Consider the following 26,281-nt stretch of genomic DNA (forward strand, 5'->3'; position numbering starts at 1 on the left):
CCGAGGAGGGGCGGGGTCTGGAGAGGATTAACTGAACCGGACGGGGAGGGGCGGGGCCGAGGGGGTGGGCGGGGCCTGTAGAAGAGGAGCTGGGCTGGGGAGGGGCGGGGCCGTTGAGGAAGCAGGGCGCTGATAGGCAGAGATAGGGGCGGGGCCCGGGGAGATTGCAGGAGGCGGGCGACGGCTTCTGAGCGACTAGGAGGCGTGGCCGGACGGAAGGGATGTGAGGGCCAAGCGGGACAGAAGGGGGTGTGGCCTCAGGGAAGTGGGTGTGGCCGCAGGAAGGGGTGTAGCCTCTCCACCCTCCGGGCTGGTCCGGTCAGAGTCCACGGGGGGCGAAGCCTGTCCTCGCCGGGGCGGGGCTAGAGGCGGGGCCTCTGGGGGCGGGGCCTGGCCCAGGCAGTTGAGTTTCCCGACCGCTGCCGGGGGGCAGGGGAGTCGCGGCGTCGCCGAGCCGAGGGCTGAGCTGTCTGCAGCTGGCTGGGGCGCGAGCAGGGTCGCCCGGCTTGCATCGGGGAGGAAGAACACAGAGCCGGCAGGTGAGCCTGGGCTGGTGGGAGGAGGTCGGCCGGACGAGCTCAAGCCAAGTTTGCTTTCGGTTGCACTTTGCCAAGCCGGTTCGAGCCACCTTTCCGGGAACAAGTGACAGGTCCCTGCAGCTCAGTCTCCGACCTCTCCGGGCCCCGCCCGGCTCTGCCCCTCTAGGGTTCCAGAAGGGGGAAGTTGGACCAGGTGAGCTACCGGAGTGTTATCATTAAAACCCGGAGAGACGGGAACCGGCCGGGGGGCGGAGGGGAGAGCAGCTCAGCCACAGGTGTGCGATCCTGCTGCCTGACTGCAGTTTCCTCCTTGTGAGACAGGACTCCGGGAGCGGGTGGTTTTAAAGGTCAAAGGGGGTTCTTGAGGAAGGGTTCGAGCCCGGGACGCGCAGTCCAAACAAAGCAGGCGAGAAGTTTCGGTTCTTCCAACTCTTGTGGTCTCCCTTCACTGAGAGCCCCAACTAGCCAGGCCTCCCGAAGTCCGGCCAGAAACTTTAGCAGGGCTTTGCAGGTGAGCCAGCTGGGTGGAGTGGAAGGGTGAGTGGTGCAGAGTAGGGAAAACTCTGCCAGTCTTTGGGCCCAGCGTCAAACCCAAGGCCCCAGGGCTCTTGCGACACGCCCTGGGTATGGTTTCTTGAGCTGGAAGGTTCTGGCCTCAGGGGTGGTGGGTGACCTGTGCTGGACCACAGGAGCTAGAGAGCCTAGACCAGTGGTCAATGGTTTGGGTTTGGGACCAAACCGCCTTGGCTTCCACTTCCCTTGCGAACTCGCGCCTCTTCCTCTGTAGAATGGGGCCAGGGAGAGTGTCCTACAGTGTGAGAATGAAACAGAACACTGTGTACAGTGCTGAGCAAGGCACCAGCCTCCCAGCCGTCCAGCGAGACAGCTGCTCTGATGTGAGCGGGCAGGTGACGGCTGGCCTCAGGCGGAGGGAGGGAGCAAGCCCCGTTTTGAAGGGGTGGGGGAAGAGGGGCAGATCCAGAGGGTGGCTGTAGTTCCTCCTGACCTGTGGGAGCCAAGAAATTGCCACGAGCCACCAATGTCGTTCTGGCAGTTGGGGAGTGTGTCTCCTGGACGAAAGAATGACTGTGTTTTGTGTAATGTCGCTTGAAGCTGTGGCTGTTGTCATACAAGCAGCAAGTTTACTGAGCACCTACTGTGTGCTGGGTAGAGTTACATGCCCAGAGGGGAGCTAGCAGGCCTGGCTCCACCTTCCTCCACGTTGCTGACGACAGGAGTTCCCCCCTCCATCTCACCCTAGGGCCTGTCCAGTCCCTGCTGGAAGATTCTTCATCACTGGGGCTCGGGGCCAGTTGGGATTTCCTGGACCTACACTGGCCCTGCGGTTGGAAGCCAAATGTTCCCCTGCATACTTGGCTTGGAGGTGGTGCTTGCGGGCAGTGTGGGCACCTGTTGCCTGAGGTGGAGTGGTCCTCAAGGGACACGGAGGGTGTGGTGTGTCAGCTCTTATGTCTTCCGGGGAGATGAGCCATGCATTTTGGAAGCAGCTGGAAAGTCCTCGGGGTCAGACTCTGATAGGAAGCTGTGCTAGGAGGGGAAAATTCCATGTATGTGTATGTGTGCATGTGTGTGTGTGTGTTAGAGCCAGGGGAAGGATTCAGAAGAGGTGAGAAACCAAGACAAGAGGTGAGATGGGAGTGGAAGCTTCTGCTTGGCTTTTCAAGTACTACTTGGGCCTGGCTCCGTGTAGGGCTGCAGACACTGGCTTGGGGCTTGGACGTGGCTCTGTGAGGTTAGCGGCTGGGAGGGCAGGTGTGTGGAAAGTGGTGACTCTGGTAGTGGAGCGGAAGTTCATTTCTGACGGTACCTTGCATGCATCCCCAGGAATATGCCCCCATGACCTCCCACATGGCAAAGGCTGGCCAGGTCCCAGGGTTTGTTCTCCAGCCAGCTCACCAACTGGGTGTTGTCCTAGCTGAGGGCGCAAGACTGGAGATGGGTAGGTTAGTGGCATCTTCAGCACCTTGGAGATTAGAGGGCTTTGGCAGCCAGAGCAGAGATGCCCAGGTAGCGGCAGTGGAGTCAGCTTGTTCAGGGAGTTCTGGCACCTCCGGGGTAACAGAGGACTGTGTGGTGAGATCCATTCTTGCAGGGTCTTGAAGGCCGAGGTGAGAAGTTGGGTCTGATTTTTGCAAAGAGCAGGAGGCCACAAAGGCTTTTCAGTTGGGGCTGCCATGATCAAGCAGTGTTTTGGAAAAAGCCCACGTGAGGTGCGCTGCTGTGTGGGAGCCATCAGTCATGGGACAAAGGCTGGGGCGGAGGGCAAGGGCTCCGGGTTGCTTCAGAGATGTCAGCCATTGGGAGCCGTAGGGCTAGAAGTGCAGCAGAGGCGGTGGAAGGGTGCTTTAGCAAGTGCCCTGTATTTCTTTCTAGTCCCACCCCAAGTCTAGCCCCTGATGTGCAGCAGAGCCTCAGGAAGGTGGTGGAATGGGCAAGTGTAGGGAGGGAGCCCCCTCCTCCAAGAAGTCCTCAATTCTTGCCTGTGAAGGTTAGGCACCTGGGCACTGGGCCTGGGAGCAAGGCGAATGGGAAGCAGTGAGAAGAGTTTCCTGGCCACAGGCCAACAGGGCAGAGGTGGGAGGCTGATCACATGGCAGCCGGGTAGTCAGGCAGGGGGGATTGGGTCCTCTCGGGCTCCTTTCTCCTGGGATCTCAGATCTCAGAGGCACAGCCCTGGTCCCCAAGGGTCAGACAGTCCCTTCCCATACACAGAGCTGGGCATACCCAAGCCCATCTGGCGCTGGCTGCCTTTAGTCACCCTCTGCACCCCACCACATGTGCCCCAGCTTGGGCTCAGCCTTGGCCTCTGCTCCGAACCGTTAGACCCACTTCCTCCACCCCACGGGAAGCTGGGGAGGTGGTTGTGATTTAATCAAGAGCATCAAACGGCCAGAAGCTGGCTCTGTGACAGGTGGGAAGGGCAGGGCTGGTGGGTCATGGGGCTTCTCTGTGGAACAGGACGGAGCTGTGGTAGGGGGCCTGGCTTCATCTCAACAGGAACTTCCCTGCCTACCTGCTTCCCATTCTCTGGGCCTGGGGCTGAGTGCCAGGAGGGGAAGCCCAGAACTAAACAGCGGCTGAGAGGAGTGGGCTGTGCTGTGTTTGCTGGGGAGGAGGGGCAGACCACAGAGTTGGGCCAAATTGGTGACTCCTGATGTGGGGAGGAGGGGTGGTGGTGGCTTGCCCTTGACTCACCCCTGGGGTTCCCCCCCTACAACCCGAGGCGGTGGTTTTTTGCCAGGCCTGATTCATTCTGACATGGAGGAGCAGCCGAGGGAGGAAAGAGCTAGAAGCTGGGGCTTGGAGTTAGTCCCCACTCTGCTGTCTGCACGCTGTGTGACCTCAGAAAAGCATCTTCCCCTCTCTGGGCTCCACTTGCTGATAGCCCGTTCTTTGCTCATCTCTTAGGAGGTGTGGATACCTGGAAGGTATCCTGTACAAAGCCAGGCACGTTGTGGGAATGCATACCTGTGTGTGCGCACGCACATCCAACAGTCTCCACACAGCGTGAAGCTGGCCAGCCTCCTGCCCGATGGGACTTGGTCCCGCCTTCGTCCCCTTCCCTCCACCACCCATACCCTGACCAACCCATGGATTAGGGAGACAAGAGGGAAGAATGGGGGATCCTGGCCTCAATCTCTGTACCTGTACATCGGGGACACACATGAGCATCATCTTCCAGGGTGGCACAGGAATAAAACACAGGGGCACCTGGGAAACACTCAGCATTTGTATCCCTGTTGCACAGGGAGTGCTTAGGATGCCAGAGCTCTTGTTTCTCCACCTGTTCCACCTGTTCTAGGTGTGTGCCAAGAAGCACATCCTCTGTGCCCCACTCTGCCATGTACTTGTCCTCTGAGCCAGCTGTATTGCTCTACCATATGTGAGATGTGTGAGCCCCAGATCATTGCTTGCAGTCCTGCTTGTGCCTGGGTCTCCCCAGGGTGACTAAGCTTCCTGAGAGGAAGTTAACATGAATGTGAACGTGAGGGTGGACTTTCCCAGGGCCCCTACCTTCCGCTCTTCCCCACTCTGAGCTGGTCTGTCGTAAGAACCTTCTTCTGTGGGCTGGCCTTTTTTTTTTTTTTAAGATTCTATTTGTTTTTATTGGAAAGTCAGTTGAACAGAAAGAAGGGGAAACAGAGACAAAGATCTTCCATCCGCTGGTTTATTCCTCAAGGGGCTGCAGTAGCTAGAACTGAGCTGATCTGAAGCCAGGAGCCAGTAGCTTCTTCCAGATCTCCCATGTAGGTGCATGGTCCCAAGACTTGGGCTATACATCCTCTACTGCTTTCCCAGGCCACAAGTAAGCAGCTGCATGGGAAATGAAGTAGCTGGGACGTGAACCGGCACCCATATGGGATCCTGGTGCTTATAAGGAGAGAATTAACTATGAACCATTGCACCGGGCCACTGGCTACTCTATGGTATACAGAGTGAAGCCAGATATCTGAATGTTAGATAATCCCTGGCACGGGTTCTGTTTCAGGGCAGACAGTTGAGAAACACTGATGATGTAAGTGACTTGCCGTGTGTGTGTGTGTGTGTGTGTGTGTGTGTGTGTGTGTGTGTGTGTGTGTCAGGGAGGATTCAGTCAGTCCCTGATACCCGGGGACTCCTGAATGGAGCTACCCTGTGAGGTCTAGGTGCCTCTCTGCCTTGCCCTTCAGCCTTCTCCATACTGGGCATGTCCTGGAAGCTGGCTCCAGCATGGTGGAAGTGGGTCACCTAGCCTAGGCTTACTCCACCTGTGAGTCGTGGCCTGTACCCTCCTGGGAAGGGAACAGCTCAGCTTCCTCCAGCCCCAGCCCATTGTCTGTGTGTGTCTGTGTGTGGTGTGTTGGGGGAGTGCTCTGGCCTTTAGTGAACCCTGACTTGACCAGAAAGGCCACCTCCACATCAGCAGTTGTTCTGGGAGGCTGGGGATGGGGTAGCAGGGAAGGGAGGAATGCAAGGTGCCAAGCCCAGCTCCATGTCTCTGAAGACCACTGAGTGGAAAGTTCTAGGATACAGGCTGATTGTGAAGACTACATCCCCTCCTGGGACCCCTTCCTGACTTTCCCTGCCAGGTCAAAGGGCAATCTGGTGTGGGAGCTGTATGGAGTTCTGGTCCTGGGTTCTTGAGGCCAATATGGAGGAGCAGACAGAGCAATGGGGATTGGTGGGGGTGGGGGGATTAGGAGGACCTGGTGTACAACTCGCACCTGGGGACCATGGACTTGGGTTCTGGTCTCCAATTGTTTCTTACTTGGCTGTGGAAAAACCACTTTCTGGACTGCAAGACCATTGGAATCATCACTCTGCAATTGCTGCATGTGTAAGTGAGATACCAATGGGGCCCCAGTGAATGGTACAGGCAGGAAACTTCTGAGCTCCTGGCCTGCTCTCCTAGGGAGGAAGATGGTGGGTGGGCAGGCCCCAGCCACTGTCCCCAGGGACACTGCAGACTGAATGGTAGAGCTGTAACCCCATGCCCATGACTCTTTCGCAAGGCCAGAGGTAGACAGGTTGTTGTCAATGCACGTATCACAGTGTACAGCTACAGGGGCTGGCAGGGAAGCCTGCCAGCTCAGAGAGCCAGCGTTCTGCCCCCGGCTCTAGCTCCTGACAACCCTGGGAGGTCGTAGTGTTGGCTCTTGGATTCATGCCACCGCTGTGAGAGAGCTGCATTGAGTTCTTAGCTTCTGGTTTTGGCTTCAGGCCAATGCCAGCCATTGGAGGGACATATAGAGAATGAGTCAGCAGATGGGAGCTGGCTCTCTATCTCTCTCACTCTCTTTCTCTCTTTGCCTATTAAATAAATAATGTTAGGGCCTGATGCAATGGCTCAATTGGCTAGTCATCCCCTTGTAAGTGCCAGGATCCTATATGGGTAGTGGTTTGAGTCCTGGCTCTTCCACTTCCCATCCAGCTCTCTGCTTATATGGTCTGGGAAAACAGACGAGGGTGTCCCAAAGCCTTGGGACTCTGCATCCACATGGAAGACCCAGAAGAAGCTCCTGGCTCCTGGCCTTGGATTGGCTCAGCTCTGGCCGTTGTGACCATGTGGAAAGTGAACCAGCAGACAGATCTTTCTCTCTGTCTCTCCTCTCTATAAATCTGCCTTTCTAATAAAAATAAGTAAATCATAAATAAATAAATAAAATAAATATAAATGAAAATGCAGATTCACAGAACTTTTAAATCTTTTCCACTTTTCCCAATTTTGTGGTTCTTTTAACCCATGAGTCTATATTATTTTATGTTTAAAAACAGCCTCATTCACTAAAACTGTAAGAAAAACAAACAATTCCTGCATATATTTAAGCAATGTATTCTATCAACTTTGCCTCATGTTGGTTTTTGTTGTTCAAGAATCATGTTTTCTCACAAGAAGGCTGTGATGATGCTGTTCTGAAGGGGACGGTCCTTGGTGAAGTCTCAGGGAACTCGGAGGGACCGTCTTAGCTGCTGGCCTGGCAACCCGGGAGACCAGAGTTAGATGCAGATGGGAGAAAACGGGGCTTCTTACATGATGCTCATGCCCTGGGCAGTGGCTGGCTTCCGAAGGCTGTTCAGCAGGAGCCAATGTCAGTCACCGCTCAGAGCCTTGCTGAACTTTCCTATCCTCTTGCGAAAAATAAAGATAATAAGACGTAGGTAGGGGCTGCTGTGAGAGGGGAAATGCGCTAAACACAGGGTGAAGATGGAGCTCCAAACTGGGACTTTATTTACTTATTAATTTATCATTTATTTATTTATGTGAAAGGCAGAGTTGCAGAGAGCAGAGGGAGAAGCAGGGAGAGTGAGATCTTGCATTTACTGGCTCATTCTCGAAATGGCTATAATGGGCCAGGCCATTAGCCAGAAGCTTCTTCCAGGTCTCCCATGTGGGTGGCAGGGATCCCAGTACTTGGAGCATTCTCTTCTGCTTTCACAGGTGCATGAGCAGGGAGCTGGATCAGAAGGAAGAAGTCTGGACTCACACCGGCACCCCCTAAGGATGTCGGTGCTTCAGGTGGCAGCTTTACTGGCTATGCTACAGGGCCAGACCAGAGAATGTGGTTGATTCTAAAACCTGGGGGTCTTGCTGGCTGACCTGGGACCAGTCGGGTTACCAATCTGGGCAGATACTGTTCTCCCAGAGTGTCTCCCAGTCAAACCAATCAGAAAAGCCGCTCTTCTGTTGGGGGTGGAGCGTGAAGAAGGGGGAGGAGCAAGGCTATGATGTTTCCCCAGAAGAGGTCCCCCAGGGTGGAAACAAATGGAGAGAGGAAAATGTGTTCCCACTTATCAGAGACATGTAAAGGGCTGTGAGCCATGCCCAGTAGGCAGTAAGTGTCTGATAAACATTGGTTTGTCATTGCTGCTGATGATAACAATAAGTAATGCTGCTACTGCAGATGCAACATCGTCTCTTACAGCATGGCACCTCAGTTCTCTGACTTAGGAGACAGACGCTTCCAGTTCTGTTGCCTTGGGCATTGGAAGCTGTCATGTTTGACAGAGGAAATGGAAACCAGCCACAAGAGGAACTAGTGTGAGGTTTGGGGCGAGTGACTGGGTATCTAGGACTGGGGTCACCTTGAGTCACCTGTGGGTCACAGTTGGCCTGCCTCCTTGTCCCCTGGCCTCTCACTGGGGAGGGGCTGGGGGGAGTGCCTTCATGTGTGTCTGGAGCCCTCCTCCAGTGCGGCCTCCTTTCTGCCCCAGACCCCCTCCTGGCAGGCTCCTTTTTAACCAGAAGTCAGAATAAGCACACTTGAACATGTGCACGGAAAAAAAAAATGGCCTTTAAAGATATGTTTATTTTGTTGCAAGATTGTTGAAGCCCACCCCTGATTTCTTTTGTAGTATGCATTTTCGTGGACTTTGTGCAGAGCCCTCTGCAAGCATGGTACCCCAGTTCTCAAACTTTGTGTAGACAGTGAGGTAGTGAAGTGCTGGGATTGAACCTACAGCCCGGAATGGGTTGTCCTATGTCTCAGACCTTGATGTCGACCTTGAGATTGGGCCAGTTCTCCCTTGAAGTATCCGTTCACCACTAGGTAAGCTTCTCAATCTCTCAGAGCCTTGTTCTCCATGGTGTCTAAATTAGAGGATGTTGGGAAAATGCTGAATGGCAGGCCCAGGGAGTGGGGAATGCAGCCCCTTTGATAACCACGGGGTGGTAAGAGCAATGCTGATGGGCAAAGGCTGCTCTGGAAGGATGCCAATAGGGAACTGCTAAGCCGCTGCTGGAACCCTGGAATTGAGTCCTGGCTCTGCTTCTGTCTACAGCTTCCTGCTGGTGTGCACTTCAAGAGCCATCAGGCAGGGACTTGAGTACTTGGGTTCTTGTGACCCATGGGGGAGACCTGGATGGAACTCCTGGCTCTTGGCTTTAGCCTGGCTCAGCCCTGGCTGCTATGGACATTTGAGGGAATGCCCAGTGGATGGTTTTCTCCTTCCCCTTGCTATACTTTTCAAACAAAAATAAATCTAAAAAAAATTTTTTTAAAGATTTATTTATATTTATTGGAAAAGCAGGTCAGATTTACAGAGAAAAGGAGAGACAGAAAGACCATCAGGTGGTCCACTCCCCAGATGGCCACAACAGCCAGAGCTGAGGTGATCAGGAGCTATGAGCCAGGAACCTCTCCCAGGTGGGTGCAGGGTCCCAAGGCTTTGGGCCGTCCTCTGCTGCTTTCCCAGACCACAGACAGAGCTGGGTGGGAAGTGGAGCAGTCAAGACATGAACCACTGGTGCCCATATGGGATCCTGGCATTTGCAAAGGGAGGACTAGCCAATTGGGCCATTGTACTGGCCCCAAAAAATTCTTTTTTAGAAAGCTGCTGGCCTCTCTTTGGAGGAAATGAGAGGAAGTCTTGACTCAGAGAGAAGGAACTTTCCAGAACCACTTGGAGCTCTAGGAATCAGGAATGGCCTTAAGCCTCTCTGGTCTTCATCCCTAAAGAGATAGCATCCAACTTGGGCCAGGATGTCCTCAGAAGGAGTTGAAGGCCAAGTTGGGCACTTGTGTCTAGACCCCAGCAAGGGTGGAGAACCCTTTCATTCTTCCAAGGGTCATTTGGATTCTTATAACGTCATTCACAGGGCCACGTGGGATTATCAACTTAAAAATTAGACTGCTGTACATTTATTGAATTTGGACTTCTGCCTGCAATGGCCTTGGCAGGGCCAAACCAAGTGATTTAGCTAGGGGCCTTGGACAGCATGTGAGCTGGATGCTTCCCTACTCTTGTGAGTCATGGCATCTGGGGTTCACAAGCAGCTGTGTGCTTCAAGGGCTCAGGCCACCCACCTGGTGTGGCCCTAATGGCTAGTGGTCAGGCGGTGCCATGCACCTCAAGGATTAGAGTGCTCTGATGCTAGGAAATACGGGATGGAATTGGGCCAAATCATCCTTTCTGAGCTCCCACCTGCTGTTCCTGGCCGGCTTAGAGTAACCATATGGAATGTGCACACTTCCGGGCAGGATGAAATCTTACAGCCGAAAGGTCCCAGACTGGTGATGGTCATTTACAGCGGAACCAGTTCTATCAGTTAAGAACAACATCCGCATTTTAATTAAATGCCCCCACCTCTGCACCAACTTTCCAGTTATTGAAGGAAGAGATTATGTAAAACAGTTGGAAGGACAAAGAACAGGTGCATAGAAAGAAATCACAACTCAGATTGCCTCTGTGAACCAAAGTTGAGTGTTTTGACCTTGATTAAAGGGGTGTCAGGGGGAAGTGCGCCACATACAATACGGGGCTCATGCCACTGGAGCCACTTCCTAGGCTGTCGCTTTTGACTGGCATGTGATGCGGGGAGGACTTCCCATGTGATTCAGTGTATTTCTTAGCCCTGTGGCATTGCGCCACGGGGGTCCCCCGTGACCTGGTTATGTGACTGTCTGCTGCTGGGCACTGAGACAGTCTAACTTTTCCCTTTGTGGCCACGTTGCTGTAATGACGGCCTTGTCCCTGTGTGTATTCTGGGTTCCACTCTGCTGAGCTTGCTGGAGGGGCTTCCCGGCAGAAGCAGTGGAGGTGGTGGTGGAATGGAATGTTTAGTCTCCAAGACTGAAGATCAAGTAAAAAGCCTGTTTCCCCAATAGTCCCCAATTCTCCAGGGAGAAGGACAGTGTCTGTCCCACTCCATGCTCCTTGGCAAGCTCTCAGCGGGGACAGGGGCAGTGTCTGTCCCACTCCATGCTCCTTGGCAAGCTCTCAGCGGGGACAGGGGCAGGCTGTTAGGGTGTGGGTGTGTGTCTGAGAAAGACAGATAGAAGCAGGGAGCTCTTTCTCTTCAGTTGTAGTCTGACTTTCGACCTTTTCCCTCCCTGGGAGTCTGCCGCATCACTAACGAGTCATGCGATCGCTTTACTATTTAATGCCCGGTCCCCATAGTGACTCCTGTCTCCCAGCAACCTCTGAGAATCCAGGGCTGGGGAGATGAGAGTCCCGGGAGAGAAAGAGGAGGAGGAGGAAGTTTCTTTGACCTGGACGGGTCAGGGAGGGGACAGGGGTTTTGGAAACGCTAACCCCCCTTGCAGGAGAGGTTGTCGTGGTGCCCATCATGGGCCTCATCCCTGCATCTGGTCTGTGGGCCGGCAGTGCAGCCTGAGAACATGCATCGCAAACTCAACACTCTGCTGCTGCTTCTGCCACAGTGGAATGGGACCAGGGCGGAGCTTGGTGGCATGTGTCCTTCCCTCACGTTGCTGATGGCAGGGACCTGCCTGGCCCTGTCTGGTGAGAGGATTGGACTCGTCAACTGACCCAGCACATTACTGTTTTCATCAAGCACAGGAGGATGAGATGGTTAGCAACATTCCCATTGTGCAGAAAGGAAAAGCAAGACCGGTAGGCGACCTGATTCATCAAAGGCTGTCTGAAAGCTGGAACCTCCCCGTGCCACCTGACTTCTGCCATGCAGCTCTTGCCCCTCTGCCTGCCTGGCTCACCCACCCCGTCTTGGGCCGGATCTTAATGTTTTGTTTTTTTAAATCCCCACAGCTCACTGGTCTGCAAGGTGATTGTCTCCCATCATCTCTGGTTTCCCAGCAGTTTTGTTCCCAGTGAATGCTCTGGCAGGTTTTCAGGGAAGCCGGAAACTTGGTTCTGCCAACCTGGGCTCTGCCCGACAGGCCCAGTCAGGGGTTGGGGAGCAAGTCCTCCTCCGCTGAGCGTCAGACGCGTGCCAGGCCCTGCCCTGAGCCCTTTGAAGACAGCCATGATGTTAGTCCCCCGCCACCCCACCCCCTCCACACACACGCCCCATTCCACAGATGAGAACGCTGAGGTAGTCCTGGAACCGAAACCACTTGCCTAAGGTCAATGCCAAGCTCCCAAGCTGGGCTGGGTCTAGGGTGGCAGTAAGTCTTGGCCTGGAAGAGGCTGGGCAGCCTTTGCACACCCACCACTCATGCACACCCATTCACACACACAGCCTTCTTGGGAGGCAACCGGGTCCGAGAGACTGCCCCTGCTGGTTGCTGCCTGGTTGTGTGATCCTGGGCAGGCCCCACCTGCCCCCTTGTGTACTTCCGGGTCCCCATTTCCTGTAATGATTCCTTGTGTTTTATGGTGCTGGCAGCAATACTTTCCCACGTCCTTATCTGTTTTTCCCCTCCCCTCCTTACCCCAGCCTGCCAGTGCCCTGTGTAGCAAACAGGGAGTGTTTATTGCTAAGCCCATTTGACAGGCAAGGCCAGGGTGCCTGGGCAGTGCCTGGGTCTGCCTGCTGCAGGGGTGTTATGAGCTCAAGCCAGAACTTGAAGCCCGACTGGTCTATCACCCAGGCTGCCTTACCAGCACTGAGCTGAGTCAGTGGGTTCTGGATGTGAGAGACCTGGGACCCCGGGACATGCCACCCTGGGATCCGTGGTCACAGGTCCCTGCCCAGACCCTGCCAGTTGAGGTCCCCAATAGTGCTGGTAGACGGAAAGGCCCAGTCCAGGTCCTTGCCCTTGGTTCAGCTCCTGCCTATCAGTGGGTGGGTGGTGGGGATGGAATTTGCCTGTTTCTGAAACATACTGGGCAGAATTTTCTACCTTGCTACCTGGGCCATGTGGCTCAGTGAATGCGTCCTCTCCATCCGGCTCCTAACTGGGTCTTCCTGGTTTCCGCAGGCCCAGAGCACCAGCCGGAGTGGGAGCTTTGGGCCTCTGGCCAAGCCACCTCCCAGGTTCTGGGCAGCAGGTGAACTAACTGGCTCCACCGACTCCTGGGCTTGGCCCCAGAGCAGGTACAGTGATGTGGATGTGAGTCTAGGCCCCCAGCCAGTGCTCTGCGGGAGCTGAGTGAGATTGCCGGGAACTGTGCTTGCTGGGGATAGCTGAGCCTTGGAAACCGGAGTGAATCTTTGCTCAGCCTTGAGAATACAAACAGCGTGTTGCTCATACAGGGGCACGCGAGATAAAGATCTTATAAGAGCCCTGGCTTTCCAATCTGTAGGAGATGTGGGGAGGACTCACATTCCCTGTGCTATTCTGACCGGATCCCCAACAGCTAGCAGGCAGCTTCGTGGCAGGTGGATAGGTAGAGGGGCCGGCCAGTGGCTGCTCATTTGCATATTCCCTTTATCACAGGGCCAGTTTGCTCCCCCAGGATAGCTGCTGCTTTCCAGCTACTTTCTTTGTGGAGTTGGGGCCGAGGCCCTGCCAGGCTCTGTCTTTGATTGTTTGGCCATCACATGTCCCTTGTCTGACACCTTGGGATTGCTGGGAGCACAGCTCCACCCACATCCCTGCTTCCTAGTCCCCTTAATTCTGTCCCTTATCATTTCTATCTGTCTGTCCCTGGTTCCCAGTGCACCGTGTTCTAGAACCTTCTCACAGTGATAACCATCACCACACTTCCCCTGATTGTGTTGGGATGTTTTCCCCTCCACCCTCACACCTCTCCCCCTCCATCCCCCACTAGTCCTTGGTTCAATTTGGCCTCTTAGAGCTACAGTCTTGGAAGCAGGAGTGGGAAGTGGAAACCCCTAAGTTTACAGGGGGCCATGGAGTGGGAAGGCAGCATGTTAGGGCTCCAAGGACCAGGGTGGAAGGTCCCAGGTTCCCCCTCTGGCTTTAGGAGCTGGTGTGGGGACTGTACCCCACTACACAGAGAGGTTAGCTGAGGTCTAGGGAAGGGATTTGGGGGTGGCTGGTGATGTGAGGGGGGATCTGTTGGGCCATTTCTCCCTCTCTTCCTGTGGGGAGATTCCATGGGGAGCCCACTGGGGACTCTGGGTGCATAGTGACTTGGTCACTTGTCTTTGTTCCTGCTTCGTTTCTGGTCAATCTTCAGGAGTCCCTAAGACCAGAGAGGGCCTGAGCTGTGCAGACAGGAGCCCTGCGTGCAGAGGGGCCCAGCTCTCTGTTCCTTTGCTTTTCACTCTAAGCTCTACAACCTTCCCCTGGGTCTTTCTGCCCTGCCCCCTCCCCATGCCCACCCTCCCCCATATGCACCTCTAACTCCAGAGCATCTCTCAGTCAAGGCCTGGGCAAGTGCCGAAGTCCTGGGGCCACCCCGGAAGAGGCTGCTCAGGCTGCGGATACCCCACAATCCCAGTGGAGCCCACAAGGCCCTGGGGAGGGGATGCCAGGTGGCTGCGCCAGCTTCCTCCGTTACTTCTCCTGCCCTGACTGCCAAGTGCCAGTGCTGATTAAATGGCCACCTCCCTCAGCCTGGAAACTGGGTGTGTGGGGGGACCCTCTGAGCAAGAGGCACAACCCTTCATTTCAGTCTGAGAGGCCCGGATGGCTGCAGCTAGACCATGGCAATGGATTCTCCTGCCCAGCCTGGGCTGGCAAGGCCTGTGACTTCTGTGAGGCTGCTGTGTGTTTTCTGGTTGCTCGTGGAGTTTGTGCACGAGTGTTCTGGGAAGGCTGCCTGAGGGAGGTGGCATTTCAGCTGCCCTGTCTCTTCCCTGCTGAGCACCATGCCTGGGGAGGGTGTGATGGGACTGAAGGGTTTGCCCGCTGCCGGGTGGGGTCCCTGATTAGGCTCCTCTCCCTTTCCCTAATCGCCCTCCTCAACGCCTACACCCAGCCAGGCTCTCGGGAGGAGCTCTGGCCTACAATTTAACCTTTTGTTAGTCACCTTGTGTGCGTGTGGATCAGGCTCTGTGGGATGGTTGAGGCTGGGCTGCAGGACCCCTGCTGACCTCGCTTTGGGCCTCAGTGGGGGTCCGTTCACTCCCTGCCTTTTATAACTGGGTTTCTGCAGGTAGCAGGGCGGTCTAGACCACACTCTCCGGGTTCAACTCTCAAATGCACACAGAATTGGGGCCAGACCTTTGGCTACACCAGGACTCTGTTTCTTGGGCTGGGAAATGGGTCAGGAGCGGTGCTCATCCAGTAGGAGTGCAGCCTGGACGTCCCAAGTGCCCGGGAGTGCCCTGCATCGCCCCTGGCAGGGAGTAGTGAGCTGCTGTGTGCCTAAGTCCACGTGGCACAACCGGGCTTGTCCCTGGAGAAGGAACTCAGGCAGAATGCCCAAGCACCAGAGCGGGCATGTCTCTGCCCCTTTCCAGGTATGTACTGTGCCAGACTGGGGTCTTCCTGCGGGCAGCAACAAGACTGACACAATCATTTCCAGTGTCCAGCTTGGGACCAGTCTACAATGGGCATTCAGTGAATGGCAGTGGGCAGTGACTGGGGATGGGAACCCAGCAGGGAATGGTTACATGAGAGCACCATGGTGGGAAGTGTAACCCCTTATTTATGCCCACCTTGGGCACATGAAATGTTCATTCCTGGGGTGGAGGGGAAAGGCATATTATTCCCTTAGAGGCTTGGGTTCCTGTCCAGTTGTTTTGGCCTGGCCCCATGTGTCTGGCTCATACCTGGGGATATATAGGGACTGAGACCTGAGCTGTCAATGTGTTTTTAAGCTGTGGGTGCCTGTGCCTCGTCCCCTCTCCAATCTCATGATCTGCCCCACCAGCTTGGGAATTGCCTCATTCACACATTTGGCTCCAGTAATGCTCATACCTGGGAGGATGTGGTATAGGCAGGAAGTAATCTCCAAGCAGGTGGAATGGTAACTCTGAAGTGTCAGAGTACAAAGGTCGGCTGCACCACTGTCTCCTGTGTGACGAGGACTAGTGTCATTGCCCTCTGGAGGCTTGGTGACTCTGCTTGGGACCTGAGGGTGAGATAGGGCTTATGTAGCCACACCTACCTGCTAGGTGGCCTCCTACACACGGTTCCTCTGTTTTCCTTCTGCCCTCCCTCCATTCCAAGTTCCTACTGGTGGTAACCTTCTTGGGAAGGCTGTAGAAGCCCGTGTCCCACATCTCAAAGGACATCCTTCCTGTGAAGCCTTCCAGCCACATCATGTTGGGATGGGCTTCTTGTCATCTGGTCCAAGATGATGTGTTCCCACAGTTCCCTTGGCCCATGTCTCACTCACATACCAGGGCTTGGCAGACTGATCCTGCCTTCTTCCTAGGCAAAACTTGATAGTCCATGAACAATTAAAAATGTCATCTACTTGAAAAGTAGAGTGTTAGAGAGAGAGGTCTTCCATCTGCTGGTTTACTCCCCAAATGCTTATAATAGCCGGGTCTCCTGTGTGGGTGGCAGGAGCCCAAGCACTTGAGGATGCATTAGTGGGAAGCTGGCTTGGAAGTGAAAGTGCCAGAACTTGAACTAGCCCACCAATGTGGGGTGTGGGAATCCCAAGCGTCATTGTGCTCCTCCTGTAGGCCGTTTTACAGATGAGGACACTGGAGCTCAGAGTGGGTAAATGAGTTGGTGAAGGTCGCACAGTGCTGTGAAACAGGTTTGGGATTTAGGCCTTGTTCAAGTCAAACTTCATTGAGTGATCTGACATGTCATTCTGTCTCTAGCCTTGGGCCCTGGAATGCAACTGGCTTCTGACAGCCCGCCTGGGAATCTGGGTCCTATCAGGAGGGCCCTGGAATATTCTGGATTGTCATTCAGTGCCCCTCTCACAATGTCACTTCCCAACCAATGTGCTCTGTGAGCTGTGAGCTAACCCCTCAGGGGTTACTTACTCAGTCTCTCCAGTCTGTGTCTGGTCCTAGATGTCTACCTGTCTGTTGAACAAATGCATATGTTTCTCCACGTGCATCGTGATGTGAGACAGATTAGGAAATGCTGACTGCCCTAACCAATGCCCTCTCCACTCCCAGTGTGCACGCTGAATGTACACAACTCCCAGAAGGGTGGACGGTCATTATCTTCTTTGGCCTTCAGTGTTTTCATCTGAGAGATGGGGACTGAACTGGGTGATGTCAAAGGCCTCTTTTCTGGCCTTATGAATCTGAGTTTGTGAACCTTTGAAGCTGGCTCTGCAGGTCCTGAGCAGCCTGCTAAGAAGGTCAGACACCACCAAGAAAGGGAGCCATGGGGAGGGGGAGATCAGAAGCTACAGCTCAGCCTCAACTTGAGTCTTTGGCTGCATGGGGGCCAGATGGGAAGGTGTTGGGTGTTCACTGCTCTTGCCCACTCTGCACTATCCCATCAGAGCAGCTCCTTCCTCCATGGGAAGGCCCTGGTTGTCTCTTTGCTTGGACTTGGAATCTCTCCTGAGGAGGGCTACATCTGTCAATCTCATCAGCAGGAACATGCCGGCCAGGATTGGTGGAGCTGATCTTTTCCTTCATAACAGGAAGCCAAGCGTCATGCTATAGGGGGTTGGGGCAGGATGGGGTGGGGGAAGTCAGGCAGCAGGCAGAGGTGTGGGATACAGAGGTGTGGGTGACATGGGCTGTTCCTTCAGGAGCCTCCAGGACCCACATCTGTAAGGTGCACAGGGTGACCCTTTGGGCTCTGCATGCTGCCATGCTTATGGAGGACCCAGCTGAGTGTGCTTCCTCCAGCCCATGGTCATGGATGTGCTCTCTTGGCCTGTTAGCAGCGGCCATGGCCCCCGAGTCTTGCCAAGTGTCACCCCTTTCTGTGACAATCCTGCGAGATGGGGTGGGGTGGCGTGGGGTAGCATGGGGTTGGCACCACAGCATTCAAGGTGAGGATGCTGAATCCCAGAGTGGTTTAGGGGCTTCCAGGGTTCAGATCCCAGAGTAAGAAGGAAGCAGAGCAGGGGCTCAAAACTCAAGTCTTCTAAGGACGCTCCCAACGGTAGCCTCACAGTTTTCCCCGTGACCCAGTTAAGGCTTTTTTCCTCCCCGTCCCGCCCCTTTCTCTGGTCCCAGCAACAACAACAACAACCAAAAGTTAAGACCAGAGATTAAAACATAAGATAGTCACAGGTCAAAAAGCCAAGCCCAGGAGTCAGCTGGTATATCAGGAAGCGTATCACCTGTCAAATGTGCAAGCAAACACAGCCTCCCAGGACCCGCCTCTTTCCATGGGCAAATAGGACAAAGTCCAGAGCTGGGAGGGCCAGGAGGCTGGCCATCTTGCAGGTGCAGGTGCAGCCCCTGCATGGACGACTGGCTCTTGGAGCAGCAAGGCCAAGCCAGGCTAGGTTTTCTCCTCCACTTTCTGCCTCAGTGGGCGGGCTGGGTTCCCACGGGGATCATCCACTCCAGACTCGCCAGACAGGCTGGAGCAGGGAGCCTTAAGCAGGGCTGTGCCCTGTGGAGGGCAGAGCCCACAACCCCTCCCACGACTTAGGCTGCCCCACCTGACCTACTTCACCCCCACATGCTGCTGCCCTAGAGAGCAGCAGTGGTCATTCCTGAGCACAAAGGCCTCCTGGCTGGGCCGTGTCTCAAGGCTGGATCTAGGCCTTGGGGGCCAGGGGAAGGGCACGGGGTAGGGTGAGGGTGGTGGTGGAATGTGCTTGGTTAGGAAATCAACAGTTTCTGGGTAATCTTCATCACCACCGAAATCATTATCATTATCATCATCATCATCATCATCATCATCATCATTTATTTGGCACTTACTGGATCCAGGCCCTTTCACAGACATGGACTATTTTAAGCCTCTCCGTAACCCATCATTAAGCCCATTTTACAGGTGGGAAAGTCAAGCTGCAGGGCAACATAATTGTCTGAGGCCATGCCACTGGCAAGATGTGACAGACATGGCCTCTTCAGGCGGGGAAGAAGGGAGGAGAGGGCCACCTGCTGGCAGTTAGTTCATACCTGTGTGGCGGGTGGGGTCAGTGTCTTCCCTTCCTTGTGTCCTGGGGTCAAGTTTATAGCAGATCTGGGGGTGGGACCCAAGGGGCCAGCTGGGTAGCTCTGAGTCCAGGGTTGTTTACACCATTCCACCATGTGGAAGACCTGGGGAACAGGGCAGGGCAGCAGGGGGAGAGAGAGAAAGAGAGAGCAAGCTCTGGCCAGGGAATGCTTGAACGCTTTGCTGTGCAGCCTGTAGTCTCTGAGCTCCTCAGAAACAACACAGGAAGCTTCCACCAAGGTCACATGTGCACGCACGCACACACACGTCCATGCCAGGTGCTTTGTCCCTAGCCAGGATGCCCAGGCCTGCGTGCAGCCCGCTCACGAGCAGAATGCCCGAACCTCATTGGAGCTTCTCTTACTCCTGGGGGAGCTGTAAAGACCCTGATTGCCAGTCTGACCCTCCCCACGACAAAAGAGCAACTCACAGGACTTTTGACAGAAGGGATCTGGACCTTTCCAACGAGCAGCCAAAATGAGGGGGAAGGTGCTCAAGGGTGTTTGGGAGCAGGGGGCGACAGGCCCGTGACCCCTGAGCCTGGAGGGAAGTACATGCTTGCCTGTCTGCTTGCATCTTCCCTAGGGAGAGGGCATCCACGGCTCCCACTTGCTTCTCTGACTCCAGGAGGTTCAAGTCCAATCTTGGGGAATACAGCAGCCCCCCTCTGTCATCCATTGATGTCACTTCTCAGGCCAGGAGAAGTTGTAGGATCAAAGTCAGTTTTTCTTGTCTCCTGTCCGGGACCCTTCCTGCTATCTCCGAGGCCTGGTTCTATTCTTTGCTATACATACACACAGAGCATGTGCTGCCGGCTAGGTGCTGAGCTGGGCTCTGGGACACAGGGTCTGTGAGACAGGCAGGGTCCCTGCTCTGGAAGAAATCCGTGTCTGGGAGGGGGCCCAAGCATGGGAGTGAGCAGATCATGTCCCTGCAACAGGACTCAGTGACAACCCCAGAGGTCAAACCTGGCAGCTTGGTAGCATCCCCTGGGAGAAGCCAGGCCTTACCCTTGGAGATTCAGAGGACTTAGGGAGGGCCTGGGGACTCGAGCCCTGGCCTGGTTTGTTTTTAGTGTGCAGCCGAAGTTAAGGGCTGCTGTATAAATCAGGGAGGGCCTCCAGGAAGAGGGATTCCAGTCCTCTGAGCCCGGAGCCTTGAGGACGTGGGGATTGGGAGCACTTCTGGCAGAGAAACCTCACGTGCTAAGGCCCTGTGGTTGGTGATGGCTGAGTGTGCCCAGCAGACAAGCGATTGTGTGAAAGGGGCAATATGGGAAGTGATTGAAGAGGGCACGGCCCTGCAGCCCCATGGAGAATCAGGCTGTTAGCAAGAATGAGGCCTGGGAGGGGCACAGGCAGGTGCCATGAGGAATGATGGATGGATTGGGGCGGTGCTTCTCAAGGTGCCCTCCCTGCCTCATGGAGAAGGAGTGGACCTCAGGCAGGAGAAGCCACGGAGGCAGGAAGAGTTCTGGATTGCACAGAGGACCAGGCATGGCTCTTGGGTGTCTACCCTGAGCCCTGTGATGATGGAGGGGCTGCCACCGACACCCAATCTTCGCCTTGGGGTGTTTCATGTGGTGTGAAGAGCTCCAAAGTTGGAGGCCTTCCTGTGCATCTGCGGCTGACTCCTGGGCAGCGTTGGCAGGAGGCCCCATGCTCAGTGCCTCTCGGGGTGGGGCCAAGGCCAGCCAGGACAGCAGTGCCATTGTTCTGAACAATGTGTCTGTCTTCTAGGACTGTACTCTGAGAAGCTGTTCCAGAGAACACCACTCTGCGCCAAGTGTAACAGTGGACAGGTGAGCAGCTGGGTCCAGGGAGGGCAGGCATCTCTGGGAGATCACGTGTCCCTGCCCAGGAACTGAGTTCTAACCCTGACTCTGGGCCTGGAGGTACCATGGCCCCACCCTAATTAGCACTCACTATCCCCTCAAGGCTATGGGGGAACATCTGGGTTCTCAGGTTAGGGGGCAGGTGCAGGGCAAACTCAGCTTCCCTACCTGCAGGTTAGATTCACAAGGGCCCCACACAGAGAAGGGATCCTTTAGAAGATACGCTCTTTCCCCACTCCTGCCTCCCATGCCCAGTGGCTCCAGTGGAAGTGAGAGGGGTTTGGTGGGAAGTGCTGGCATTGGTGAGCAGGCTCGCATGGGCCCACCTTGTACACCCTCACCATCACCCATGGGTGAGGACAGGAGAGACCTGAAAACACTCAGCTGTCTCCCTTGGGTGACTGAATGTTTAAGGTCCTGGTGTTTCTTGGTGGCCGTCCACCCTCTCCTGTCTTGATCCATCCATCTGTTCATGCTCCCAGCCATCCTTCCGTCTAACCTGTTCCTTATGATCTTTCCATTTATGCACACACCTCACAGCTATCCACTCACACATCCTTCCTTCTACCCAGGTAGCCCTCTCCCCCTCCTTCCTTCCCTACTTTCCTCCCTCTTATCCATCTACCCTCCCTCCATCCAACCCTTCATCCATCCTCCCATCCAGCCAGCCATCATTCCATCCATTCATTCTACCCATCCACCATCCATCAGCCCACTCATCCACCTATGCAGACATCCATCCGCTCATCCAGCCATCCATCTGTCGAGTCTCCCATGTGAGGACCTTTGTTAGAAGCCTTCTTTAAGGTCTTGCAGTCCTCAGGAAGGTGGACAAGGATGTGGAGCATGGCTGGATAACGTGCTGAGTTGTAGCCGCCATTTGTTGACATCCTATCCCTCACTGGGTATTTCCCTCACATTCTCTAATTGAATGTCTGGACCAATCTGCAGAATACATTGTGTCTTCATCATTTCACAGTGCCATACAGGGAAGCTCAGCAAGTTAAATTGCCTGTCCCAGGTTACACAGCCAGGAGGTGATAAAACCCAGGCAATGTTTTGGGGACCAGCTCTAATATCCTGTAGTTTTGAAAGGAAGCAGAGAAAGAGTGCCCCCAACTTGTAGGTGTCTTGTAGACCAAGGGGTAGCAAAGGTGACCGGGCTGGCTGACATCCTTGTAAGAGGGGTTGTTTCAGAACATGAAAGATGAACAGAAACTAAGAAAGTTGTGCAGATGGGTTTGGTATAAAATGATACAGATGATCAGTTTGAATTGTGGTTTCTTGGAAACCTGCTGTACCTGTTGTGGCGCATAACATGTAGTGCATAGCATGTACTTGACTCCTCCATCCCGCACACCCCGACCCCAGAACTCCTCAGGAGGTTCCCGGAGGTCTCACCTGACTCTTACACTCCTGTGTGGTCAACTTCTCTAACTCACCAAGCAGGAAGGCGTGGGCAGCCCCTCCAGTGTTTGCAAAAGGTGTATACAGAGAGTGTAACGCTGGGAACACTGTTTGCTAAGTTTCATCTGTCTGTGCAATGCTCGCCCCTCACTTCCGCCAGTGCTGTTTGAACTGATGATGATAAATGGGCTAGATGCTAACCCTGGGTTGTGTTGCCTGCACCCCATATTGAAGTGCCCAGGTGGAGTCTCAGCTACTTTGCTTCTGATCCAACTCCCTGCTGATGTACACCCCAAGAGATGCTGAAGATTGGCTCAATTATTTAAGTGTTTGTTCTCTGCCACCCGTATGGGAGACTCAGATGGAATTCCAGGCCCCTGGTTTGACCTGACCTAGCTGTTGGTGACAGCTGAGATCTCACTCATTGTCTCATTTCAAATAAGTTGAAAAGAGGTAAATAAAAGTGAAAAAAAAAATATTTTTTAAATGATGCTGTTCCCAGCTCTGGTTTACTAAGCCCAGGCAACAGCAGGTTCTAATCTCACCTTCTTGTTGCCACAGCAGGGAGAAGGAAGCCCAAGAGGCACCTTCCATGTGGCCCACCTGTTGGTGGAGTGAGGATTCGAACCTTTGTCCAGGAATCCTGATGTCAAGCTGCATTGGTTTCTGATACTAAGTTCACTAATTCTCCACAGCCCCCTCCCCAGCTCCTAGGCCAAGGCAGTCATGACCTTCACTGTGTCTTACAGAGGCTTCCCTGTACGCCCTTAAAGGGCCAGGCAGTAGATGCTGTAAGCTGGGTAGCTTGGGTGTGTGCTAGCACAGCTGAATTTACAGACACAAACATTTAAATTCCATGCAATTGTCATGCAATACAAAATCTTTTCTTTTCTTTTTTTCTTTTCAACTATTTCAAATCCGTTCTTAGCTCATGGCTGTATGAGAAGTAGGCAGCCAGCTGAACTTGTGAGAAAGAGCCCAGGCTAGGAGAACCAAGAGGCCAGAATAGTGGGTAAGGCCAGTTTGGCAGCATTGGTGGGGAGCTGGGTAACAAGATCTCCCAGCCTCCTCCTGGCCGGCCCAGCTGAGCCCCCTTCCTGGACAAACAATCCCTGGAGAGTCCTGGCTTCTCCCTGGATGAGGATCTTGGCAGTGGAAAAATCTGCGGCCATGCCACACAGCACTGCCTATGAGCTGTGTGACTTGGGCATGCTACTCAGCATGTCTGAGCCTTGGCTTCTCCAGGGACAGGAATATTCACTCCCAGGCTGGGGTAGGTGTTGGTCTAGCAGTAAAGACCGCAGCCCAGGTTAGTGTGGCTCGGTGTGAGTTTTGGCCCTGCTGCCCACTCCAGCTTCGTGTGAATGAACACCCTGTGAGGCAGCAGGTGGCGGCTCCCATAGTCGGGTCTCTGCCGCTTCCACGGGCGACTCATCCTGAATTCCCACTCCTGGCGCTGGCCCAGCCCCAGCTGTTGTGTGTAAAATCAATGGACATAAACAACTTGAAGAGGCACTGACGTGTGAGAGTGACGGCCTGGGGCTGAGAGCATGCACTGGCACCACTCTGCCCCTAGCACACTCACGGTCAAGTTCAGGCTTTTCTGTGATGGCTGCGAGGCTGCCCCAGGGATGGCCTTGACCCTGAAGACATGAGGACCAGGGCTGGTCATGCTCGGCCTGTTTCCCAAGGCCACTGGGACATGAGATGATGTCCTTATGGAGAGTGTGGCTCATCTGTGGGCTGTCCCTCAGGACACGGCCTATCTCTCATTCCCAGCCCCTGAACCTGGGATCCTGAAAGATCTATTCAATCTCATCTTGTCCTTTGCTTGCATGCCTCTCTTGCTGGGGAGCTCACTACCACCAATATGACTCTGTTTCTCTGGGCAGCTGTGCTTCCAGTTGTCCCTTGGTCTGTGTTTTAGAAAGCCAGCTGTGGAGTGTGATGTCTAGCTGATGGATGGAGCTGAGCTGTGCCCCTTGGGAATCTAGCCCTCCCCATAGCCACACCCCTCTGCAGGTACACAAAGGTGTTGCTGACCTCCCATCTGGCAAAGAGGTGAGAAGAATAACAGTCATTAGCATGACCAGAAGTGGGCAAGGGGGCCCAGCATGGCCTCACAATGTGGTGCAGGCTGGGGAGGAGATGCCTGGGCATTGGGCCCTCTTCCCACTCTGCTCCAGGGACCACAGCTGGGTCTGGTGCCTGCTCCCAGCCCCGCTAGGCCAGCCTGCCCACATGCAGCTGTCCCTAACCAGCTGTCCTGGCCTCAGCTGCCCTGCACTAACTGCCCCTGCCCCACAAAAGCATTTGTCAGTCTGAGATTGTCTGACCTCAGGAGAGGGGTGTGGGCAGACTGCCTTGGGCTTCCCCTTAAAATGTATAAATATATATAATGTATCTGAAAGGCAGGGCGACAGGGATAGGGGACAGACACAGAGAGAGCTTGTCCATCTGCTTAGTTCACTGCCTAGATGCCGGCAGCAGCCAGATCCAGGCCAGGCCAAAGCCGGGAATCCAGAACTTTATCCCATCTCCCACATGGGTGGCAGGTGCCTAAGTACTTGGACCATCCTGCTAGTTAGAAGCAGAGCATCTAGGCCTGAACCAAGACTCCCCTGGAAGGCTCATGTTCCAGGTGGTAGTTTACCCCACTATACCCCACCACCAGCCCTTCTGACTCCTCTCTTCTCCCCTGCGCCCCCCAGGGTCTTCCTATGAGGAGGGGCTCAGTGTACTGGGCAGAGTTGGTCATTTCAGAAGCACAGCATGTGTAATCTGAGGGGATGGTGGTAACTTGGAAATAACCTGTGTGCTATTCTTACAAGATTGTCTGAGCGCTTGGCGACAGGTTTGTACCTGGGACTTTAACCTGGGTTTGTTGGGGGTCAGTGTGGGCTTCCTGGGGTCCACCAATCACTAGGTGTTATTTGTTTCTTTTTTTAAAAAACAGATTTTATTTATTTATTGGAAAGTCAGATATACAGAGAGGAGGAGAGACAGAGAGGAAGATCTTCCATCCGATGATTCACTCCCCAAGTGAGCGCAACGGCCAAAGCTATGCCGATCTGAAGCCAGGATCCAGGAACTTCTTCTGGGTCTCCCACATGGTTGCAGGGTCCCAAGGCTTTGGGGCTGTCCTCGACTGGTGGAGCTGCTGGGATAAGAACCGGTGCCTATATGGGATCCCGGCGTGTTCAAGGCGAGGACTTTAGCCACTAGGCCACGCCGCTGGACCCTATTTGTTTCTTTTTAAAAAGTTATTTATTTTTATTAGGAAGACAGATTTTATAGAAGAAGGAGAGACAGAGAAAGATCTTCTATCTACTGGTTCATTCCCCAAGTACCCACAACAGTTAGAGCTGAGCCAATCTGAAGCCAGGATCCAGGAGCTTCTTTTGGGTCTACCAGGTGGTTGCAGGGTCCTAAGGCTTTGGACCATCCTTGACTGCTTTCCCAGGCCACAAACAATGAGCTGGATGGGAAATAGAGCAGCCAGGATATGAACTTGTGCCCATATGGGATGCTGGCACTTGAAGGTGGAGGGCTAGCCAGTTGAGCCATTGTGGAGACCCCTAGATATTATTTGTTAAGTGCTATGCAGACGTTCATTTTCTGGGGGCACCTTTGGCCTCCGGGGGGCTGGTGTGTACTGTCCAGCAGGATGGAGTCCCATGTGACGTAATGTGATCTGATGTAAAATCCTGTTGTACACAGGGGAGCATTCTATCAGCGTGTGGATTATATATAGAAGAGCGAAGACAGCAGGCAGCAAATCACTCTGCAGCTGAGGCCAATGTTCTCTAAAAGCTTTTGTTATACTCGCTCGTGCTGTGCGCACACACGTATTATATACACACAGTCAAGTTGTGTGCAGCTCTACACCGTTACGTATGCCCCCACATCATGTATGCACAACTCATGCTTTATGTATGCGCATTTGCACATTATAACGAAGACACTCCACATGCACAATTGCACATGTTCTATACATACATGTTACGCGTACATATTTTGTGTACACACACATCTGTACTCTGACCTGAAGGCTGCTAGTATGATGGCACTTTTCATCTCTGGGTGAGATAATGATTTTTGTGTGAGTTGCTTTTCTCAGTACTTCTTAGATGTTCTGTGCTGCGTGATTATTTCCTTATGGGTAAAAAGGAGAGGGTTGCTTCGCCCACTTTTTGAGAAGGTGGAACTTCTCTTCTTGGCTGCCAGCCAGGTGTCAGGTGACCAACACTGCCTGTGGGCCATGCTTCCCGGTTGCATGACTGGGGCCACTCACCCAGCCTCTCTGAGCTTCCGAGTCCCCTACAGTGGAGACAGCATTCATCCCTACCTTGTGGGGTGGCTGTGGGGGCCACCCAAGATGATGGAGGCAGGGATACAGG

General features: G+C 54.2%; 1 protein-coding gene across 3 annotated transcripts in view; it reads left to right on the forward strand.

The window, feature by feature from the left end:
- The first annotated feature begins 440 nt into the window (after positions 1-440).
- Positions 441-26,281, forward strand: part of CD82 (CD82 molecule) — a 46,633-nt gene continuing 20,792 nt past the window's right edge. Inside the window, exons 1-2 of one of the 3 annotated variants that reach the window (XM_040980145.1) lie at positions 441-539; positions 20,380-20,441. The gene's annotated coding sequence lies outside the window, so the exon portion shown is untranslated. Of the gene's footprint in view, positions 540-563; positions 733-14,890; positions 15,055-20,379; positions 20,442-26,281 lie in introns of those variants that run through there. The other 2 variants (XM_040980146.1, XM_040980147.1) reach the window with 2 other exon arrangements.

Source organism: Ochotona curzoniae, unplaced genomic scaffold, assembly GCF_017591425.1.
Source record: "Ochotona curzoniae isolate NIBS_2020 unplaced genomic scaffold, NIBS_Ocur_1.0 contig_3432, whole genome shotgun sequence".
In the NCBI taxonomy this organism is placed as follows: domain Eukaryota; kingdom Metazoa; phylum Chordata; class Mammalia; order Lagomorpha; family Ochotonidae; genus Ochotona; species Ochotona curzoniae.